General features: G+C 44.0%; 1 long non-coding RNA gene across 1 annotated transcript in view; it reads left to right on the top strand.

The window, feature by feature from the left end:
* The first annotated feature begins 2294 nt into the window (after positions 1-2294).
* The window catches only part of LOC113259241 (uncharacterized), a 111993-nt gene continuing 101206 nt past the window's right edge, over positions 2295-13081 (top strand). Inside the window, exons 1-2 of the long non-coding RNA XR_003317536.4 lie at positions 2295-2432; positions 2720-2788. This is a non-coding gene — a long non-coding RNA (uncharacterized LOC113259241). The remainder of the gene's footprint in view (positions 2433-2719; positions 2789-13081) is intronic.

Raw genomic sequence — 13081 nt, 5'->3', positions numbered from 1 at the left:
TGAAGGCAGAAGCTTAACCGGCTGAGCCACCCAGGCATCCCTGGGTCAATTGCTTTTTGAAGCTACACTTGGTTTATAGTGCTTCAAACAAACAGTGGCCATGTTTGCCTACTACCGCTATAAAATGCTATGCGGCCACATACTCAGGAGTTTGCAACAAGCATTTAAAGGCTTAAACTCATAACTGATACACTGTCATTTCTGTCCATATCCTTACTGAAAACAGGCAACATGGTTACGTTCAACATCAATGGGTAGAAAGCAGTCTTTTCCCACAGAGGCTGGGATGGGGAGAGTAAGCAAGAATATTTTCTGAACAATAGTCTTATCTCTATAAGTGGCAAATGTGGCACATTTATCCTTGTATTCATTTTGACAGGAGCAAGCTCCGAGTTCATATAAAAAGTAGATTAAAATTATTAAGGAGTAAATTTAAAAGAAGAGGTACTAAACATCCCTAATTTATAATATTGAAGTTATTTGATTTGCCAAGAAGATTCTGCTGCATTCTTAGCATCCTGCAGAAAACTTGTAGTGCAGATTTCATAAAAATGATAATGCATGAGAAATTACAGTGTGTCTGCAGAATTGCAGGTTAGTAACAGTCACAAATATTCTTACAGTTCAGATCTCTCCATGCTCTGATCGTGGGGCGTCACTGTGCTGGAAATCAGACTCTTGCTTTGATAAGATGTTGAATAGAGGAAACTGCATCTGAGAAGAAAACTGAGAGCGTGAGGAAATTTCTAGGAAAACTAGTGTTCTTTTATGGGAAAGGTTTACGGTTGTGAAAATGAGGTGGGCTGGGATGAGTTGCTCTAGGACGGGTGGTGTGGTAAGCTGAAGAATATTCCCCAACTATATTTAGATCCTTATCCCTGGAACCCGTGGATGTTATCTTATTTGGCAAAAGGACTTCAGAGATATGATTAAATTAAGGCTTTTAAGATGGGAAGATTGTCCTCGATTATCTGGGTGTGCCCTAAATGTAATTCCAAATGTCCTTATGAGAGGGAGGCAGAAGTGGGTATATAATTACTTACTACAGAAGAGGAGGCAATGTGATGATGGGAGTGGGGTTTGGAGCAAAGCAATTTGCAGATGGAGGTAGGTTAGCCAAGGAATACAGGCGGCCACCAGAAACTGTGAAAGACAAGGAGACAGATTCTCCCCTAGATGCTTTAGAGGGTACGTGGCCCTGCCAATACTCTGATTTCAGCCCAGTGAAACCCATTTCACACGTCTGGTCTTCAGAACGGAAGAGAATACGTTTATGTTGTTTTAAGCCACCAAGTTCACAGTAATTAGTTACAGCGGCCATAGGAAACTAGTACAGATGGTAGCAGAGAAGGTCTGTAAGTTTCTAAATTGACCTACTCTGTTCTGCAAAAAATATCACCACACAATTTTGTTCAATGTGCAATACTCCATTAAATGCCTGACCTAAACAAGATAAAACTAAAGGAACTCAAGTTCTACTCACTTGAGGAAGTTGTTTGTGTTGCAAGGTAGGAATGGAGGCCTGCAGCTTTTTCTGGGTTGAATTGGGTCCACTGAAAAGATGTTGAAGCCTCAGGACCTGTGAATGGGACCATATTTGGAAATAGGGTCATTGCAGATAATCAGGCTAAGATGAGGTCATGGAGGTGGGTTCTAATCAAAAATGACTGGCATCCTCATAAGATGGGGAAATTTGGACACAGAGATGGACGTGCACATGGGGGAGAATGCACGTGACGGGTGAGGCAGAGATCATGGTGATGCCACAGAAGCCAAGGAACACCAAAGCTTGCCAACAAAGCCCCAGAAGCAAGGAGAGAGGCGGGCAATAGCCCTTCGAAAGAATCCACTCCTTTGACACTTCGATCTGGGATCTCCAGCCTTCAGAACTTTGAGACGATGCACTTCTGTTGATGAAGCCACCCAGTTCGTGGCGTGGTTTCGGCAGCCCCAGGAAAGGGATACACAGATAGCAGCGAGGACTTGGCCATCACAGCTTTCTTCCAAACCACATCATGGGCTGCTACACTCTCAGGTCCTCCTAATTACCAGTCGTAGAGACTAATGCCAAGACTTCCCTCTGGAATTCGTTTTCATCAAGTTTTGTTCTGTTTGGATTTTGTTTATATTTAAATTTTAAATGCATGAATTCCAAAGTAGCTAATTCTGTGTTTAATTTGGCAAGCTGCCTTGCTAACACATCTGATTAAGTCTCTCTTTCTCTTTCTCTATGTGTCTCTGTCTGTCTTTGTTTTTCTCCCTGTCATTTTTTCTCTCTCTCCCACTCTCTCTCTCTCTCTCAGAGAACTAGAACAGGAAAGTCATGGCAGAACACGGCAGAGAAAGGATTGCTTTTAATGCCACTCGGTTGGTATGGGCCTAAGTGAAGCCTCAGTTAGAGCACAGCCCATCGGATAATCAGGTCACAAAAGGTAAGTTACAGAGTTAGAAAGCTTTTCATTCCATCTCTCCATTTCCCATCCAATTATATGTTTCCTCAAAGCCAGAACTGAAGTATTTGTATCCTCTGTGAGGGGCTGAGTGGGCTCCTTTGGTTTGTATTATAACTGCTGGCCTGCTAAGCCTTATTTCTGAGCCAGGATAGAGCCAGGTGCATAGGGGCTAAAGGTTATGCATCCTCAAGGAGTGAGATGAGGGAGTTCTGGGGCTTGGGCCTCCTTCCTTGCACCTGTTCATCCAAAGCTCTCTTCTTTTGCAGAGACCCGCCCTCTCAGCCCAAGGTTTGGAGGTTGGAGGCTGCCCTCTGAGGACCTTCTGACGCCAAGGGGTGAGTCTGAGAGGGTGGCGCTCGGAGCAGCTTTCTCCCAGTGCTACGGGCATGAGGGTGGGGGCCTGTCAGACCCACAAGGGACAACAGAGGAGGCTGCCACCAGGGCTGGCTTTTCTCGTAGTCTTACTCTGGGAGACTTTGTTTCTGAGCCAGGAACTGGCAAGGCGGTGCTGGTCATGCAGGGGAGGAGAGATGCTTATTAGTTTGGTTTCTCTGAAACGTGTAAAGTTGTCACCAGTCTTACTCACACCTACTTCTGAGAACTGACATTTTTGGGAAAGTGTAAAGAATTTGATGGGATTTAGAGTGGACAAAGGTTCCTGTCATCTCGTTCTCGCTACCATTGTTCAGGAGTCGGATAAACTCAGTAGCTAAGGGTTTTAAGAGTTTACCATGCGCCACATACTGTTCTCTGTATTTTTCCTGAAATAATTCACTTAACCCTCTTACAAGAACCTCTTAAGGCGCGGGTATTATAATTACTTTTATAGGTGAGAAACTGAGATCCATCACTGAGCCAGCAAATCAGAGGCGAATGGGGGCTTAACAAGTTAGCAAATAGGAAAATGGTTTTAATATGGGTTTTAAGTGCTGGAAACTTGTTTACAGCTGTGGAGAATCAGCTGAAAAAGGATGAAGAGCAACCTTTTTCACACTGAAAACATAATGCCTAGACCTTCCTTAAGAATCTGGAACGTTGCTATGTGTTCCCTGCACCAGGAACACATGTGCATGTTGTTTATTTAAATCTATAACAGTAAACATTATAACAACAGTTTGTTTCGCCATTATAAATGTATATTTTCTTTTTGTATTGAAACTCCTTCCTGGGACGTATGTATTTGCTTGCTCAATTATTCTGCACTTAGTGATTAAATGCCTACTGTGCGCCGACCTTGTGCGAGGCACCCAGGACACATTAGAAAACAGGACGCACATTCTTTGCCATCACTGTCTTTATGATTTAGCTTTATTTTGACTGTACGTGCTACAACATTAGGAGAAATTCAGCATTTACACCAGGGAAAGCGTAAGAGAAAAGGCAAGGATGAAGGAGAAATGTGATTCAGTAGGGAGCTCCCTCCAGGGCCCCAGAAATCAGGACAAGGGCTGTGCTGAGTCCATTGCTTGTCTAAGCTGTCTTTCTCCTGTTTCTTTCTCTTTCTTAGACTGGATGAACAGATGCAAGTAGCCCCCAATTAGGCCAGCCAAAGGGATTCCCTAAAAGCTCCATGCTTGGGGAGCAGAGGTTGGGCATCTGCTGGGCTGGAAAGGTCGCTGGCTTATCTAGGCAGCTGGTCGAGCCCTGTGCCTGTCATGATCACAGACTCTGTCCTAAGCTGTAACTATTTGCTTGTATGAATGCAGATGTGAGGCTTTTAATTTATTTTTTCTCTCCATCTACCGCTGAAATACAATTAAAAGGTCAACCAAGGATCCCAAACAAATTGTGCCCAGGGTTGAGGGGAGAGGAACCAGAGGGAGTGCTTTGTTTGAGGATTAGCTTGTTTACAACAGAGTTAAAAAACATTTTGTTTCAAGCAGAGTTTTAGGCATTTGTCAATAAAACCAGGCCTGGAAAGGGCAGAAATCAGCTTGTTTGTCACAGAGTCCCCACAGGCTTAAGGAGCCAGCCCCAGCTGAGGCGCTTGCAAATGTCGGTACTCATCCTAATAACACTTTGGCCACTCAGTGAAGGGGGGTAAGTGATGCTTGGGACAAGGACTTGAGTGTGAGTATTTGTGCCAGGATACAATGGTCAGGGAGTGAAAAAATGAGATAAGGAAGGGCAGGAAGTCAGTGGACAGTGTGTTAGTAAGTAGGTTACTACTGTTGGCAGCTGGGGCTCAGTCTGGCTGGGACCGCTGGGGCTGGTGTAGAACGTGCCCCCAAGCTGTCCTACCCCAAAAGCAATGAAGCTGGCATATATATGCACCAACTCCCTTTGTCGTGGGCACAGGGCTCTTCCCAAGGGTTCAGATTTCCCAGACTTCTAGCCATGTACTCTTGCATGCAGAGAGAGCCTAGCAACAGAAAAGAATAGTGCTTGCCGGACGAAATAATGTGTGCAGAGGGTCTGTAGGAAGACTACCAACCTTATTGCCAGTAACGCTAATCATGATGGGAAGAGAAGAGAAAGATCTGCTGATGTCACTGGACCTGGGACCATATCATCTTGTCAAAGTTACAAGGAATAGGCCAAATAGTTTATCCTCGGAGGGGAACTAATGGAAAGGGAAAGGTAAGGACAAGCAGGATGCCCCGAGGGGCCTGGCGGCAGGACTGGAAGCTTGAATCAGAGCTCCCGGAAAGCAGGGACTGTACGATTACCTGTGTCAGGGGTTGGAACTAGTAGCCCATGGGCTGTTTCTTCCTTGAGTTGCATTGTGTTTTGCCCACAGTATCTGTGTTTGTTTTTGCATAAATTGCTCGCCAAGTTAAACAAATCTAAGTTCACATAAAAATTCAAATAGCTGGCTTTCATTAAAAAAATACTAGAGGATTCGACAATGCTGGAGCTGCTTTTATATGTGGTCTCAATAGCGACTTTTCTCCAAGGATGGGGCATGGACTTCCTTTGGTTACAATCTCCGTCACCACCTGATCTGTTGCTCCCGACCATGGAGACTGACAGTCAGTTGAACTTACCAGAGAGCTTATGCTTTTGCTTAATTATATCCTGCATTACTCATTTGTATTTCCTACCTGGATGCTGTAAGCATTTGAGTGGGTAGGCCCAGATTTGTATAATCTGCTCCCTCTACCACCACACCCTAAGGTCCCCTAGTGGACAACTGGTTTCCAAAGATTTTAATGACCTTCTACGACCCCATTCCTAGAGTCAGAAAAGTGCTCAAACTCTTGACTTTATTATTTAAGACCTTTGCAAGCTTATCTTGACCCAAACTTGCTCAACTTACCTACCCCCACTTTCAGTCCTATGACACATTTTCCAAGCACATTGACCAAATTGTGATACCCAGACCACTTCACAGGAGATGTTTTCCTGTCCTGAACCAAACTCCTTATCTTTTCATCCAAACCAGATTGTCCTTTCTTATAAATGGCAAATTAAGAAATGATAGACCCATTCTCACTCCTCTGTTTACGTCAAAGAGCACATCCATTGTATCAGCAAATTCTTTCAGCATTACCTTAAAAATTTACTTTTGTTTCTCATGCTATATTCTGTATCATGTCTAAAGCTACCATTGTGGCATAGGCCACCATCACTTCTGTTTTCGATTATGCTAACAATCTTCTGATGGGGTTCTGAGCTCCCACCATTGGCTCCCCAACAGTCTGTGCTCAACACAGCAGCCCATGTGATTATTCTGAGCCCTAGCTCATATAACGCCATCCTTTGCTCAAAGCCCTCTTCCCATTTCCTCTCCGACCTTACTTTCTACTGCCTTCCACCCTGCTACCCCTGATCAGCCTCTTTCAGCTGCACTCACTTCCTTATTTTCCCCTGAAAACCCCAGATGTGCTCATCCCTCAGGACCTGTGCGCTTGCTCTTTCCTCTGGCTGGGATGCTATTTCCTGTATATCTGTAGAACTTACAATCTCATCTCCTTTAGGACATAAATCAAATGTCATCTGAGTGGGGCCTTCTCTAACGACCCTATTTAAATTTGTGACCCCCTCTCCAAACCCTAGAAATCCTCTTTTTATTTTTCTCCAGCTCTTATCACCATCCGACAATTTCTTTACTTATTTACTTCCTCCCTGTCCCCCTGTAGGACTTTTGTCTGTTTTGTTCACTGATTTATTTATATTCCTTAGAATAGGACTTGACCCTGAGTAGCTGCTCAATCATGTTGGGTGAATCAATCAATGCCTTTCCTTGCCCGATTCTTCCTTCCCTGGACAGGAAATTTCCTTTCAATATCTAACTAAGTCTAACCCATTTTCAGAACTTAGGTACTTTTCCACATCCTCCAAGTAGCCTTTCTGATTATTCTTGTCCAGCCTGACTATTATATTTCCTGAAGCTAAAATTATAGATGAAAAAAAACCCATTATAAATTATCACATTTATTCAGAAAATTGAGAAGGAGATTGTGTGGTATTCATGACAACCTTAACAAGTATTTGGAGGCAGACAGAGTGACCAAAAAACAAAAACAAATCTGTGGTATAATACCATCTGTGCTGCAAAGCTGTTCTCTCTGAACTTTCTGGGCCACTCTCCTAGACTCCACCAGGCTGGAGTTAACGTACTCACGAATTCTCCCATTAACTGATGTGGACAAAGATACAGGAGAGGAGAGGAGAGGACCCCAGATTTTAGGGTATTGGTTACCTGTTACTGCATAACAAACCCCTGCAGCAATTAGTGGCTTAAAACTGTGTGTTTATTATTGATCACAGATCTATGAATGAGAGCTTCTGTTGATCTGCGTTGGGCTTTGCAGATGTTTGTTCGGTTTGCTTAGGTGGCAGAAGATTGGCTGGTCTAGGATGCCTTCATGCTCATTTCTGGTGGTTAGCTGTCTGTTAGGGGGAGCGTGGGGTCTGTTGGGTCACATATCTGTTGTTTTCCAGCATGCTGGTCTGGGACTGTCCACTTGAAGGTGTCAGGGTTCCCAGACTGCTCATGGAAACACACAGTTTGTTGGGGGACTGGAAGCATACAGTTATGTGGTGTTCTCATATAGACTGCTCTAAGAGTTTGCGTTTTAATATTTCAATTCTCATAGAAAAGTTGGGGACAAAAGATTAACTGTAAGATCAGCCTCTTTGCCTCTATATAGTTATATTAACTGAAACCTTCAAACATAGAACAAAAGAACTTTAAAGGACAATATCCTGCTTTGCTTAGGAAGAGCGTGGAATGCATTGAGCCCCATGTAGCACCAGCAAGGCCCTTCAAGCTCCAGGAAAGGAAACATGACCATCAAAAGCAGTGTGCTCCCTCCAGCCGTCAGAACCCTCAGGGGTCCTCAGATTCTCTAACCTCTAGGCTTGGGTAAAGAAAAGGCTATGCCTTGTACCTTGTGCAATGAGGCAAAAGGAAAAGACTGGAATAAGCATAGGAGAAGAAACATAGGAGAAGAAACAGGACTGCTGATGAGTTTGAGGACTTTTTTGGAATGAAGAAGTTCAGTGCAGGTCAGCTGGCGAGGGAGAAATTCCTGCTGAGACTCAGTGTGTTCAGAACCTTTGTTTTTAGAGTTACTTGGTCTTGCTATATGAAGATGTTGATGAAACACTGTTTATTCTACAGGGTACAACCTAGCACCCCAGATTGTCAAATGGAACCAAATCCTAGGGAAGTAGAGTAGGATCCTTTCAGGACAAGTTTGGGAATCTAATTTCCCTCTCTTCCTACATGTTAGAATTTTATCAAATTGCTTGATGTCAGCCATGTTGTGATTTAATTTTCTCCCAAATTAGCATGTTTCACTTTGTTTTCTTTACTTACTATTTTGGAGACAGCCTGGTTAAAACCTTCCCACTCATGGAATTGCTAGTCAAAATATTTTAGGAGGAAGCTCAAACATTCATTGTTTGCCTTATTAAAAATTAATTCAGGCAGATGGAGAAGAATACGACGTGTGCCGTCCTCTTAGTACTCCTTGTCATCTGTCCCTGTCTTCATCTGCAGGGCAGGCCTCATGCAGTTTCACCCCCCAAGGGCCATAGGGCCGTGCACAGGAGTGCTCTTAGTTGCATTTCACAGGAATGAGGCTGAGGTTAAACTATTTTGCTAAGTCTCACATGGAGCAGAGGGATGGAGTCAGAGGGAGAGCTGAGGTTATTTGGGCAAGACCAGTGTTGCTCCCAAGGTACTGTGGAAGGGCAAGAATAAGGCCTTGTGGAAAACACTGAGAGAAACGTGTTTGCTCTAAACCCTAACCAGCTCTCTGGAAACTCGGAGGTAAGATATCAGGAGCTATAGAGTGCCTTTGTAGTTATTCTGCCTTCCATCTTTTTTGAGTCTCCTGCCTGTGGAGTCCCTTGGACCCTTTCCTTTAAATCGTCATGCATTCATTTCTACAAGGGATCAGTGAGCCCTACTATGTGCCAGGTTTTCTCCCACGTGGTGTGGCAGGGAAAACAACACGCACCCTGCCTGCATGGAGATCACAGTGTTGCAGGGACGCAGATCATAAGAATCTATTGCAGCAATGAAAATCCCATGATGAAGTAAGTGCAGGGCATTATGGGAGCAGATAGAAAGGGCATGTGACACAGCCTAAATTATAAAGATACCTGTGTTTGGGAGCACAGTTCCTATCCTTCCATTTGGCAGTTTTTCACTCCAGAAATAGGTAGCATCAGGAAGGGTGAAAGGCAGATGGAAAAGAGACCATCACCCTCCATCCAGAGTTGGGTGAGCTCCAAAGCTGGCTTGGGCCACCTTGGCCTATACAGTCTCTCAAGTGGGTCACAACCCAGAGTCTTGAAGCTAAGTATTTTGCAGGGAGATCAATCCTGAAAAGAAAAAAAAAAAAAAGAACTATTTCTCAGCATTTGCTGCAACATGGATGGGACTGGAGGAGATAATGCTAAGTGAAATAAGTCAAGCAGAGAAATACAGTTATCATATGGTGTCACTCATTTATGGAACATAAGAAGTAGGAAGATCAGTAGGAGAAGAAAGGGAAGAAGAAAGGGGGGTAAACAGAAGGGGGAATGAACCATGAGAGACTATGGACTCTGGGAAACAAACTGAGGGCTTCAGAGGGGAGGGGGGTGGGGGAATGGGATAGGCCGGTGATGGGTATTAGGGAGGGCATGTATTGCATGGTGCACTGGGTATTATACGCAAGTAATGAATCATGGAACTTTACATCAAAAACTAGGGATGTACTGTATGGTGACTAACATAATATAATAAAAAATATTATTAAAAAAGTGATAAAAAAAGAAAAAAGTAGCCCCCATATTTTCTACTCTCATCCACACATTTGATCCCCTCCCTCAGAAGTGCCATTCTCCAAGCTACCCCCCATTATCTGAGGATGGCCAGTGTTAGATCAGCCATTGTGTCCAACAGTTTTATAGACTTGATATTATTATCCTGACAGTGCTCTGACGGAGTTATCATTTATCCACACTTACAGATAGGAAACTGGGACAGAGAGAAGTTTGTTAACTTACCCAAGATCACACTGCCTCCAAATGACTAGGGGTGGGATGATGTAAAGTCTGGTGGGGTCAAGAGTAGGATGAAATCCTAACGTAGATCAAGACCCAGTAGGAAAGACTATAGCTTAACACACATTATTTTTCAAAGCTTAGGATCCACTGGGCTGGCATGGGTTGGTAGTGGTGAGCAAGGAGTCTAACCTGGTAGGTATGGCAAAATAGCAGGATCCTTGGAGTATGGGGGTAATCGGTAAGAAGGTGTAGAGACATGGCTCCACCAAATCTGCTTCTGTCAGGGCGAATAGACCCAGACCTGCCCTTCATGTGGGGTGGAGGGAGGCCAAGAACAGTGAACGCCAACAGGACAAGGGGACTTGGACAAATGTTCATGGCAGGAGTCCGGACTCAGCCAATACGTAGGCAGAAACCAGGCTGGGATACACTTGGGGTGTCTGATTTGAAGACTGCCTGTCTGCTGGGGTCCAAAGAGGACCCATTCCTGACCCATCTCCTAGTGGGAAGGAGCCTCTGAACAGACAACCAGGCCTGCCTGGGAACTAACTAGATTTAGTTAGATCTGAAACTCAAAATTGTCATCCTGGCACTGGAACAGGCTGCAGTAGACTGTGAGTGCCAGTACCTGAACCATGTGAGGCAGATCTTGGAGCCTCTTTTGGGTTATGTCCCCAGCTGGCCGCTGTCCCAATGGTTGGGTTTCCTTTCTGCAAAATGAATTCTATGATCAGGACTCTTTAGATTCTGAGGGAGGGGAGAATCATCCCCCCTCTGCTTTGCTATAGCCATTGTCTTAGGAGCTCTCTGTTGACTCCTCACCGTGACTTGGAATACATAGAGATTCCGTTGCGCAACTCTATATTTTAAATTCTGACACATTCCCTGGTAATCCTGCCCTAAATATTTAATCTGGATGTTTAGCAAAATCGCTACCTCCCAGCTGTGGACCATTGCCTGTAAAAGGCATACACTGGGGCTTTTGGGCCTGTGTCTCACAAAGTGGCAGAAAAACAAATATCAGAGCAAGATAACGAGCCGCAGACCCACCATTCTCACCCTCACATAAGTGAACACTTCTTCCTGAACTCCCAGGCTCTGATTCCCCACCTGTGCTGTTCACTCTTTATGTGGATACTGGAGAGGTTCCTAAAGCTCCTTTTCCAGGGATTTTCTGGGTCTCCCTATTATGCAAATAATATAGTCCTAAGCAAGAAATACACTCCAAGACCACTTGGAATGGAAGCTTCTCTGTTATCAGCTAATATTGATTTCACATTCAGTGATATTTTTTCCTCAGCTCCACTCTGCTGCAGCCCCCGCCCCCAAAGCTTGCTTATTCCTGAATGTGTCCTTCATTGTTCATATTATTCTCACTGCTTGAAAGGTCCTGCACAGTGCCATTTCCTGAAAATGCCCTTCCTTCAGAGACCAGCTTTCACAGTAAAACATGCTTTTATGCTTCCCAGGAGAATATAAACCTAATGTCTTTCATGCTCAGACATCTCTGTAGTAGCCTTTGTTATACCCTTTTTCATGGTTTGGTTTTTACTCTAGTGAGTCTTTCCCACTAGATCAGGAGCTGTTGGAGGGCAGGGACAAGACTTAATTTTGTATCCTGCCATGGAACATAATGACTCAGTTCATGTCCTAGAGTAGTCATGATAACCTATTGCCAGACCCTTCTCAAAATGGAGGGCGTGGCAAAAAGCATAATGGACCTTAGATTCAGACTGGGTGCAGTGCTGGTGCAATCACTTACTGGTTTCATGGGATTTATCTCTAAGAACCCTCAATTTCCTCCCATATAAAGCAAGATTATAAATCCATGGTGAGAGAATGCCAGATGTCCAAATCCTTGATTACTGTCCTGACACTTCCCCCACCATGGGGGCAGGATGTATGTACAGGGAAATGCCAGTGACAGTCTTGATTTCCAGCAGGAGCTCTAATTCCCAAGGCCCATGGCTCCTACATTCATGACCTGATTGGCCCTCATGTGGATAAACAGGGGGTAGCTGTTGTCTCAGTCCAAGATCGACATTTGTAGGCATGCTTTAGAGTCTTGCTGCATAGACATTCTTTCTCTGAAGCTCCTTCATGCCTCCCCCTTGGTTATACCAAGACAAAGGCCGGAGGTAGTCATGAGTCTCATCTTATTAACCAGATACAGAAGACAAGACCCACCCTTTATTTAAAAAAAAAGGAGGATTTTCTTCAGTCTGTTCTGTTTTAGATCATTTCCCTTTTTCCACAAAAATTACTACTCCACTGGACCAGCCTGTTTGACTAACTTTATGTTCCTGAGTGTGCCATTTTGTCTTCCCCCAATTTCAAAGTTCACCCGTGGTAGTGAGGTAATGGGCATGTATGTGTTTGGGGAAGTCTCCTCTTTATAAACCATTTATGAACAATAACATTGACCTAGATTAGGCAGATGTAGAGTGGGGAAGAAGGAAGAATATACTGATGTTGGTGTCAGGTTTTGCCTCTTACCAACTGCAAAGCATTGGGAAGTTTTCTTAATGCCTTGGACCTTCAATTATAAAATAGAGATGATTGGGGGTGCCTAGGTGGTTTAGTCAGTTAAGCATCTGACTCTTGATCTCAGCTCAGGTCTTGATCTCAGGGTTGTGGGTTCAAGCCCCGTGTTGGGCTCCATGCTGGGCATGGAGCCTACTTTAAAAAAATTAAAATAGAGATGATCATATCTATCACCTAGGTCTGTTATGAGCATTAAGTAAAGTAACATGTGTGGAGATGGTATCATAGTAATTGGCATGATACAGGTGTTTGATACATGCTGGCACCTTTCTTTCTCCCTTGAAAGTCAACTCAATAATGCATTTCCCCCATTTGGCTACAAGTTGTGAGTTTCATATGAAGGAAGACTGGGAACTCAGGACCACAGATTCATGCTAATTTTATTATCTCATCACTTTCTCTTTTAAAAACTTTTAAAATTTTATTTTAAGTAAACTCTACACCCCCATGTGGGGCTTGAACTCATGACCCTGAGATCAAGAGTCACATGCTTTACCAACTGAGCCAGCCAGGCACCCTTCATCACCTTTTGCAATCAAAGGAAGAGGGCAATCAAGGGCCAATTCAAAACGTTCTACAGACGTGAATTTTTAATAATCCCATGATGTTCTTGGAGGCTTCATAGCCTACCTACC

This window comes from Ursus arctos, unplaced genomic scaffold (genome assembly GCF_023065955.2).
Source record: "Ursus arctos isolate Adak ecotype North America unplaced genomic scaffold, UrsArc2.0 scaffold_7, whole genome shotgun sequence".
Lineage (NCBI taxonomy): Eukaryota > Metazoa > Chordata > Mammalia > Carnivora > Ursidae > Ursus > Ursus arctos.
The sequence above is the reverse complement of the archived record's forward strand: the minus strand, read 5'-3'. Positions and strand labels throughout refer to the sequence as shown.